The 10801-nt window shown below is 38.1% G+C and overlaps 1 long non-coding RNA gene across 1 annotated transcript; it reads left to right on the top strand.

The window, feature by feature from the left end:
• The first annotated feature begins 2152 nt into the window (after positions 1–2152).
• Positions 2153–10493, top strand: LOC138171268 (uncharacterized). The gene is made up of 3 exons (XR_011170846.1): positions 2153–2313; positions 2407–3355; positions 9831–10493. It is a non-coding gene; the product is annotated as an uncharacterized lncRNA (long non-coding RNA).
• Positions 10494–10801: the final 308 nt, after the last annotated feature.

Here is a 10801-nt window from a genome sequence, read left to right as displayed (position 1 = left end):
CACATGTGTGTGCTGTTTCTTTGTGTATGTGTGTTTGCATGCGTGCAACATCCTTGGCTCTGTGTAAATTCAGGTACCTTTACAGATATTCCATCTCATGCAGCATCTGTTCCATCTCATAGCTAGACTCAGGAATAGGTGGGAAACATTCCTTTTCAAAGGAACCTCATGGGTAAACTGACCCATCCCAGACAGAGGCTAAGATTGTCCCTTTGGCCGTTACCAAATGTAGACTTCCACCTGTTCATAGCACAGGATCACATTCCTCTGAGTAGCTAGTGGCATTTTCTCTCAGACACTGATTTAATGCAGAAAACTATACCCAAATTCAGACTCAAAATAAAATTTAGTTATAGTCCCAAGTGCTTTTTACCTTAAACAACAAGCTTCACCAATCACAGCTTAGAGGCAGTTATAATTATTTCTATTCTCATGGGGCTGCAATAAGCAATAAAAATGTATTAGATCTTGTAATGTAAGGAATTCCATTTACCATCCTTTCTTCTCAAATATAAAGCCAATTTATAAAAATCTTTTTAATCTTTGCAACTTCTTAGCAAGTTAGTTTCATTTAAAACTTCCTTTCTCAGGCTGAATGACCTTGCCTGGAAATAATTTCTAGAGGATTTAACAGTTTTACAACAAAAGGAAAATGTATATGAATTGTAAGCAGAAGAGACTGCTCTGAATGGGCAGAACTAGTCAAACAAATTTTCATACAGTAATCAATAAACAATTTTAGATTTTGACATTAAAACATTAGCCCAAAATAGCTTAATTAACAGTTTTACAAGATTTTCTAAAAAGCAGATATACATATTTAAAGTAACATTACTAATCTTACACAATTTTCTCCTCAGGTTTTACAATATACAGTGTAGAAATACAACAATAATATAAACTACAAGATGACATTACATTAATTGCCTTTTCAAATTACATAGAAGATGACATGAATTGCATTTCCAAATTACATATAAGAATGATTGATCTTACCAAGTGAAGAGGCTAGTTGACTTCTGACCTCATTTTCTCCTCTCTTTTTCTCATCTCCCCACTTTATGGATGAATTGAGACTCAAGGTTAAATGATTTGTCACACAACCAGTCAGTGCAGAGTTCCAAACACACTGCTTCTCACTGACTTTTTCTCACTTTTCTGATTTTTTCTCTTTCATCTTTCTCTTATCTGTACCTCTCTGGTTTTTTCCTTTTTGCTCTATATTCTGGGGAGTTTTCTCCATGCTCCATTGTTTTCCAGGAGTCCTTAGCAACCTTCTTTAATTCCTTGGCAGTGAAACAAGCAAAGTGATTATTTGCAGCAAGGAGAGATCTTTTAGATGGTACTGAAGTTGTGGCTTCATGGTAAAGAGTGAACTCTATATTTCAGGGGGAAACCCTCCATTTTTTCCAAATTCATCACACTCAAAGCACATTATCAGTCTATGCTCTACCAAATAAACCTCTGTAAATGCTTAGCTGTAGCAGACCTTGGTTATGGAGGGGTCGATTTGCCTGGAACATTGAGGAGAGGGTTTGGGGAACTTGAAGTAGAAACTTCAGGCTCTGCTTACTTAGAGGGATGGACTTCAGGGTACCTGGGGATCTAAAACTATTGCTGGTGAGAGCTAGTTAAAGTACCCTTTTACTAAACTATTTAGGCTGTGGAAAGAATATAATTTTAGGCTAAATAGCTCAGATGTAACACACTTTAGTAGCTCAGATGTATCCCAGGCTTAGTATATGGGATAATGATTAACTTGTATTTGTACCTTTGTTTCACAAGCTTCTTTTCCCTTGTCTAACTGTTCCCATGCCATTCAGAAAAAAATGTTGTATTCCAGGGATTTAACCTTTCAGGTAGGCAGATGACAAGCCCATGTAGCTCTGATGTAGCTACTGTACCTTCTCCCCTTTTTCTTTTTGGAGGAGGTTAACTCAAATTAACTTCACTTATATATAAGTGAATTATTATTCGCTTATATATAATTTGATGTATTATATTTATTATATATTTTAATATAATATAATTATAATTATATATAATATAAAATTATTCACTTATATATAAATATTATAACTCAGTTATGGACCAGAACAACAGGGAGAAAAAATCTTAATGGTTCTAACCTCTTACTGTCCCCTCAGCTCGGTCAAGAGCTGGATGACAGGGGGAGGGCTCTGTAGCCCTGGCTAAGAAGAACTGGGACCACAGGGAAGAGAATCTTAGCAGTTGTGACTTGTCACCGTGGCACTGGTCTGGTCAGAATTGGATCACAGTGAGAAGGCGCCATAGCCCTTATCCTTGTCAGAGGTACGGCTACAGGGAGGAGAATCTCAGTGGATTTCTTTTTGACCTTTTGCTCAAGTAAACTTTTCTCAGGTGTTCATTCCTTTAAAATTTCAGATCTACTCCAAGACTTTAAGAGAAACTGCTTCTCATATAACATAGATAATACAGCTGTTTACCAGGTTTCTGGTTCACTCAGGAAAACAGTACAAGCCAGGGGCTGAGGAATGTCACTCGGTGGCCTACGCTAGGTCGGACTGCTCTCCCGGCCTTCCAGGGAGCCTGGTCCAGCTGTCAAAACAAAGCCAAAGGCTATCTTGGTGGAACCTCCAAATGTTGTGGACATCCGAGAAATAAAAGGACAACAATGCCAATTATAATTTGACAGGAGTGTTTATTTAGCCGGTGACTGCCTCCTTAATAAAGAAGACAGCCCCGAATCATCTGTGAGATTCATTTTTATAGACCTAGGTGTTACTAACAAACAAAGTGTGATTCCAAGGTAGGGGGGTACCATTTCTAGTAAAATCTTGGGTATCTAACAAGAACAGACTTGTATCTGGGGTATGTTTCTAGCAACACAGATAAAATGTTCCCTCACTATTATGGCCTATTAAGTGGTTTCCAGGGACCCTGGTAGGGGTCCCCTTCTAGCAGGTTTAGGGGGCTTTGATGTATAATTTCTGGTGGGCACTTCAATCCTTCTGTGGTCCCTATTCTATTCTTCCCTAGCCTTTCATCATGTCCTCTGGAGCCCTCGTTAAATTAGACTTGGTGTCCTATCCTGAAAATGACTTTGCATGTATTTTGTATTTTTTTTTTGTATACTATAATGGTAATGGTAATTTGAAGATCTTTCTTGCCCCTTAATAATCCTAGGGAAATCTGAAGACCTTCCCTGCTTTGAAAGTAAACTCTGCTCCCTAATAGGCTGAATGTAGTCACATGGAGTCTGTGGTGGAGGGAGTTTGCTGAAGGATAGAACAGAGCCCACAGGAAGCTGGAGTTGGAGTCAGAGCCAGAAAGACGTGGGAGAGAGAAGAAGCTCAGGCAAAGAGTTAGTCAGGTTTGTGAGTAGATATTGATCTTACATTGGTTTGTGGGAAGGCTAAAGGATGCTGTGACTCTATGTTTTTATGGCTTATTAACTTCTTTGCTGCTATAATGGAATGGGCTTACTGGTTTTGGGATTTGGTTTTCTGGTGTCTGAATAAATGCTTCACCTCTGTCTTTTATATGGAGAGTCTGCTATATTTTGTGATGGAGTATCATGTGGGAATATTTACAGTCATGGTCAGTGTTGTAAATATTGCATTGGCACAACATATACTTATTGTTTCCCCAGTTGAGTGTAAGTTTCTTAACTGTTTCATTTCATTTCAGGACTGTTTTATTTTAACTTTGTAACCCTGGAGTCTAACACAGTTAAACATTTAACGAAATGTTTGTTGAGCTAAACCAATCCACCATGGCAAGCCAATACAGTATTGAAGAGATGTGCTTTTAGGGCAGAAGAAGAATTTATTCCTCTTATTTCTGATATGTTTCTTGTGTGTGAGGCTTGAGAGATCAGGAAATGAGGGCAGAGTAGGGAGGGAATTTTTTATTTTTTTTATGAATTGGCTTGGTAGCTCCCAAGATCCTCTCTAACTCTCAAATTCTAGACACTGAGTCATAGCTTAAGATACGACGACCTATGAAAACCAAAAGAAGAATATTCGTGACCCATATGTGACCGGTACATAATCTATACACAAACTTATGTTTGGGCATAACATTGGCTTAACGCCCAAGCTCATCCCTAAGCAGAAAATCACCATGCCACCTAGCTGCCCACAGTAGGCACCTAACAAATGCTATTTAAATTACTGTTTCTAGAAGTAGAGCTGGGGTAATTAAAATCATCCCTCCACCACATATTAAATATGTGTATATTTAAAGCTCTAGAAACATATCTAAACTTTATTGTGGCCTTGCGGAGAGCAAGGATGGGGGAAAGGGGAAAAAAGAACAAAGTAAAATAGTGCACAGTAAAAGAAAACTCACAAGGAAGTAAAGAAAAATGGACGATTCTCAACACAGCAAGTATTATTTATCATATAGGCTTTCTTGAAATGAAAATTTATTGTTAGGTATTTTGAATCCTCTCATCTCCTGCTATGCACACAACACACTTTTTTTTCTTTCTAACTTTGTATTTAAGTTCCAATATTTAAGTTTATGATATGTTTTTGTTTCTTTTCCCTATTTTTATATGTGTTTTGGCATCTGAGTCTAAAAGAAAAAGGGAAAAAAATCATCCCTCAGTTCAGTTGGGGGTTGGGCAATGATGGTGGGAATTACAATTAACTGGAGAAGTGCTCATTTAATGGAGAAGGAGGATATAAATTATGGCTGAGGTCAGGACTAGACGCTGAATATCTCAGCAGCTACCCCTGTCATTTTACCTCTCATGGATCGATTGAATTCCTTAAGAGAACATAGCTCATGGGTCTGAATGCAGGTGGTTTAGCAACATCTCAGGGAAGATGGTGACCAAGCATAGGGTGAGCCAAAGCCCGGACAGGGTTTTCCAGAAGGTATGGACCTTGCATGAGTTGCTGTTCAACTAGTGAATATCCAAGGTGAGAGTGAAATAAACTGTTTAGGAGTCCCACAAAATACTTTCATATTTATTGTTTCGCTTATCAACCTCCAGGGAGAATATAATACAGGTAATGGGGTTCTGCAAGTTTCTTCATTTTTAGAGGGATCCTTTAAGTTTTAGTTTGTTTCAAGTATTGTCACTGAACGTGATAAACCTTTTTGTGTTTTAAGTATTTCTTTCATGGTTGAGAACACAAATTGCTGTCCTATGCCTAACCTATTATATATATTGAGTACTATAAGGTCTGGGATACGCCCCCTGGCAGGGGAAACTTGTGCCTTCCCCATAATTGTGGGGTGTTTTTTTGCTACCAAAGGAAGAGGCCATGGAGCTCTAGATTGATAACAGGTAGTAGTTTAATACGCATCCTTGCAATCTTTGGTCTGGGGTAGTGGCCAGATGTTCAGTGGATCCTGGCTAAGAGCCCCCCAAATCTCCATGGTAATTATAGAAAACAGGCAAAGACAGGAGGAACTACAGAGTACATTACTACTGATGGGTGGATCTTTTTGGTTTTCTGCTCAATAATGAGCTTTCAAGTTAAGTCAATGTTATGCCCAAACACAAGTTTGTGTATAGATTATGTACCAGTCACAGATGGGTCACAATATTCTTGCTTTGGCTTTCATAGGTCTTTGTATCTTAAGTTAGGACTCAGTGTATAAGTTATGATTTAGTATCTAAGTTATGATTTCTAACAGGTGACTATGTCTGAGCTTCCACCTTTTAGAGAGTTTAAATTTTTATGGCTTTTCACTTATTACTGTATTTTATGACTTTTTCCCAATCGAGACCATACAAGTACTTTTCAAGAAGGGACCCTATTAACCCTCTTGGGAAGACACCCTAATCGTGAGCCATTCCTAATCTTTGTTTCAAATATCTTCCCCAGAGTTTTGTGCTGGGGTTGGGGAATAATGAACCAGAGAGTATGAGTAGAGCCTAACTCCCCTTTAGAGGTCAAGCTTTCCCAAGAAGAAAGGTCATTTTCCTGAACCCAGAGCTGGAGCTCCTTGGTGTACCTGTGATCAACATCTCTGAATGAACACAATCACACTGTTTAGAGTAATGGTCAATATTTTTGTCCAATTCCTATTCTATGTACTTAGTCATATCCTGTTTGATTTCTCTGAGGAGCTGTTGACTATAATAATAACAGTAACAACTAACTTCAATATAATGCTTTATGGCTCACAAAGTATTTTCCTCACAGGAACCTTATAAGGTTTGTTTGTTTGTTTTAATCTGAGCTCATGAGTTCACTATTGCATGGAATTTCCCAAGTAGAAAGTTCTTTCCTACATGCACGTCAATAATATGCTCATTACTTTATTTTTTCCCACTTAATAGTATTTTGTTTTTTCCAATTACATGTACAGATAGTTTCCAACATTAACTTTTATAAAAATTGAGTTCTTAATATTTTTCTCCTTCCTTCCTTCTCCTCCCTCCTCCTCAAAATGACAGGCAATTTGAGATAGGCTATACATGTGCAATCATATTAAACATATTTCCATATTAGTTATATTGCGAAAGAAGAATCAGCACAAAAGGGAAAAACCACACAAAAGGAAAAAAAGAGAAAATAGCATGCTTTGGTCTAAATTCAGTCTCCTTAGTTCTTTCTCTAGATATGCATATTATTTTCCATCATGAGTCTTTTGGAATTGTCTTATATCCTTGTATTTCAGAGAAGAACTAAATATCAAAATTGATCATCATACAATGTTTCTGTTACTTTGTACTATGTTCTCCTGGCTTACTAACTTCACTCAGCATCAGTTCATGTAAATCTTTCCAGGTTTTTCTGAAATCTGCCTGCTCATCATTTCTTATAGCACAATAGTATTCCATTACAATCATATACCACAATTTGTTCAACCATTCCCTAATTGATTGGCATCCTCTCAATTTTTCCTATTCTTTGCCACCAGAAAAAGAGCTGCAATGAATATTTTTTATGCAAGTGGGTCCTTTTCCATTTTTTATGATATCTTTGGGATCCAGACCTAGTAACGGTATTGCTGGATCAAAAAGTATGCATAGTTTTATAGTCCATTGGGTACATTTTTTTGTATCGTTTTAAAGAGCTGCCTGGGGCATTGAGAAATTAAATGATTTGCCCAGGATCACACAGCTAGTCTGTGTAAAGATAGGACTTGAATCCTGGTCTTCCTAACTCCAAGGTCAGTATTCTCCTCTCTACATTTGTGGTGTCAAACTCAAACAGAAACAGACCCTTGCATGCTGTCCTTGAAAACCACAAAAATAGCATTATTTATGTTTTATTTTATTTTTATTTATTTTGTTGAACATTTCCCAGTTACATTTTAATCTGGTTAGAGTCAGGAGTTTTGCTGGCTGGAAGGTGAGTTTGACACCGCTGCCCTTTACCCAAATTACTATGACCATTTTACAAATAAAGAAACCAGTGCCAAGAGGGGAGATGTCTTGCTCTGTCAAAAATTGTCCAATCTGCAAGAAAGTCACTGAGGCAGAACTTTAAGCCGATAGCACTTCATCAAGGGGTCCATGGTCCTCTCCAGTGAAGTGGATCTCATATCTTCCTCATGATCTGCTTTGTAGACCTTCTTTTTATAGGGTTTGATACCCAAATATACAAAATAGGCATGGTAAAATACAAAATTTCATTGGCTGATAGACTTTGCTCTTGAAAGCCAAAAATGACATTTTAGCAGGGGAGTCATAGGTTGGGCAAAACAGGTGACATCCCTGCTGACTAAGTGGTCCTATGATGGTCATAAAGTCACTTTCTCATGTTGGACAAGAGAGAGTCATAAGGAGGTACAAAAATAAGTTGGGGGACTTTCCAAAGAATCGAGGCATCCTACCCATGCTGAGTTTGGACATAGAATTTGAGCAAAACAGGATGGAGATATCTTTGTCAGCATTCTTGTGGTTGCACAAGTGAGCTTCATAACTGGTAGATGAGTAGAACATTATGTTAAAGTTTGAGGTCTACTATAAGAACCTATTTTATGTAATTATCCTTATATGGGTTATGTAAAATATCCAAGTGATTAATACTGATTGGAATAGAATAGAGGTCCAAATGAATCATTCTCAAAACTCATGACGTAGGTAAGCACAAGAGCCAAGATTCAAACTTGGGTTTTTTGATTCTGAGGCCAAATTCACACCAAATATCAGTAAGGAGATGTGAACTAATCTGAATAGTTATCTGTTGGGTATTAAAAACTGTCATTCTTTGTAACAAAGTCCTTTAAAGGGAAAATATTTAAGTGTGCTTTTTTTCTTTTGGCTTTTTGGAGGGGGAAGGGCAGGGCAATTGGGGTTAAGTGATTTGCCCAAGGTTACACAGCTAGTTTTTGTGTTAAGTGTCTGAGTCCAGATTTGAACCCAGGTCCTCCTGACTCCAGGACCAGTGCTCTATTCACTGTGCTACTTAGCCACTTCTAAGTATACTTTTTCTTAATCTTCTTCATCTAATGAGGTAAATCATTAGTGCATGTGTTGTCTATGACCAAAAAGAAAATAAATGACAATGTATAAGGCTGCATAGGACTGCTATTTGGTGGGCAAACTGTCGATAATTTGTGAAGCTTTGGGAAAGGGCAAACATTGAGAATTTGCCAAATATTACTTATGTCTAAGAGGTAGCACGAAATAGCAGAGAGTTGGCAGGAGATTCCCAAAGACCTGAGTTCAAGTTTTACCTCTGACACATATTGTTTGTGTGGCTCAGAATAAGTCACTTAACTTCTCAATGCCCTGGGTGACTTTCTGAGACTAAGCTACAGAGTCATGCTGATCCACAGGTCAGCAGGAGTTTTCTCATTGGGAATGTCTTATTCCAATGGAATCGAAGGTTCAGTGGTGAGTGAGTAGATCATGATAAGGGAGCAGGTTCCTTCTTTATTTAAAGAAAGTACTTTGGGGAACATATCATAATGACTTCTTACCAAACAGTGGCTCAAATATCAAAGTGGCCACAGGCTAATGACTTAGAGCTGGAAGCAGAGGTATCCAGGACCCAGCTGGGACTAGTTCACAAGTACTCACTTAAATTTTCAGTGTGAAAAAAACTCAGAAAGCTACAAATCAGAGCTTGAGTTGGTGTTTTGTTGATTGTTCGGATGTAAGAAAGTGATGGAGAAAATATAAATAATGCAGATTAAATTTAGAAATGTGTCTCACATGAGCCAATTGTTAAACATTTACCAATGACAACATTTACCTGTTTGGAAGGTGCTTTAGAAACCATCAAATGCCTTCATCTTAAAAAATGATAAGCGCGAGTCCTGAGTGTGACCTGACTTGCCCAGTGTCACAAGCAAAACACATGAAAGCACTGGGACTTGAATCCAGGTCTTCAGACTCACCCAGGCCTATGGAAAGAAGTCCCTGGCAATACTGAATACTCCGTGTGTAGAGTGGTGGTGTCAAACTCAAGGAGAAACGGGGCCACTGACCGTATATAAAGATTCTTGGTGGCTACGTGTTGATTTAGAGAAGCTCATAGAAACATTTTTCTATTTTATCGCATTTTTCTTTATTTTGTTAAATATTTCCCCATTGCATTTTAATTTGGTTCTGCCATGTGTTTACTGCCTCTGATATAGAGGATGTTCTATTGTGAGAGGTCACGAGATCACGTTGATAGTGCGTCACATACGACAACATTTCAGTTTACTGCCCTATTTATTGACTGCCTAGTAACCAGCATGGAAATATTTGTTTCTGACTAACAAGACACTAGCTATTGTATGCTTTTAAAACCCTCTAGGGTGTAACAATCCAGACCAGGACAACATCCAAGTTAGTCAAGTAATGCAATTTATTCCATTCTCATTCCACCAAAGAATTGGAGCTCATTCGTGTAACAGCTTCTCTTTCCATTCTTTCTCCCTAGGCTGTGATTTTGAACAATGTTTGACAGATCTCGAGACTATTTTACCATTGATTCACCACTTAATTTCAAACATGGTTTCACCCAGGACTCAACCCTATAATAAAAATCTATTTTAATTCATTTTGTGTTGGAAGATTATTCCAAAATTATTTTCTATTGCATGGATTTGTGTTTCTATCACTTTTTTAAATGCCCACCAAAACATGTGCTATTTCTTTCTTTAAAAAAAAAATCTTTTTTGCCAGCCATGGTGTAATCCCTGCTGCTGGAAAGATGGAGGCTGGTGGATCTCTTGAGCTCATGAGTTCTGAGCTGCGGTGAGGCTAAAGTTGATAAGGGGTCCACACTAAGTCTGGGACCAAAACAGATGAGCCTGAAGAGTTGAGGACCATCAGCTTTCCTAAAGAGTGGTGAAAAAGGGGCAGCTAGGTGGCGCAGTGAATAAAGCACCGCCCTGTAGTCAGGAGGACCTGAGTTCAAATCCTGCCTCAGACACTTAACACAAAAACTAGCTGTGTGACCTTGGGCAAATCACTTAACCCCAATTGCCCTGCAAAAAGCAAAAAAAAAAAAAAAAGAGTGGTGAAAAGACCCAGGTTAGAAACAGAGCAGGTCAAAGCTTCCATGTCAATTAGCAGTGATATCAAGGCCTTTGAGGGGCTACTGCACTTCCAGCCTGAGCTAAATAGAGACACAGTCTCAAAAAAAAAAAGTTTTTCTGACTTTGTGTTTTTACATCATCATATTTCTTCCTCCTTTCTCAAAGAGCTCTTAGATTAAAAGGAAAAGAAAAAAAAAGAAAACCTCCCACCAGAATCAGTCAAAATCTCTAAAATCTGATTACAGGAAATATTTTACACTTGTGGATCATCCTTCCCCCCACCTCTGCAAGGGAGTGAGGGAGGTTTCTTCTTAGATTTCTTCTTTGAGGATAAGCTACACACACACACACACACATTTATGTTATGATT

Source organism: Petaurus breviceps, unplaced genomic scaffold (assembly GCF_028583685.1).
Source record: "Petaurus breviceps papuanus isolate PSGF00001 unplaced genomic scaffold, PetGlider_PUasm1.0 419, whole genome shotgun sequence".
Lineage (NCBI taxonomy): Eukaryota > Metazoa > Chordata > Mammalia > Diprotodontia > Petauridae > Petaurus > Petaurus breviceps.
Note: the sequence above shows the minus strand (reverse complement) of the source record. Positions and strands in the feature narration are given on the sequence as shown.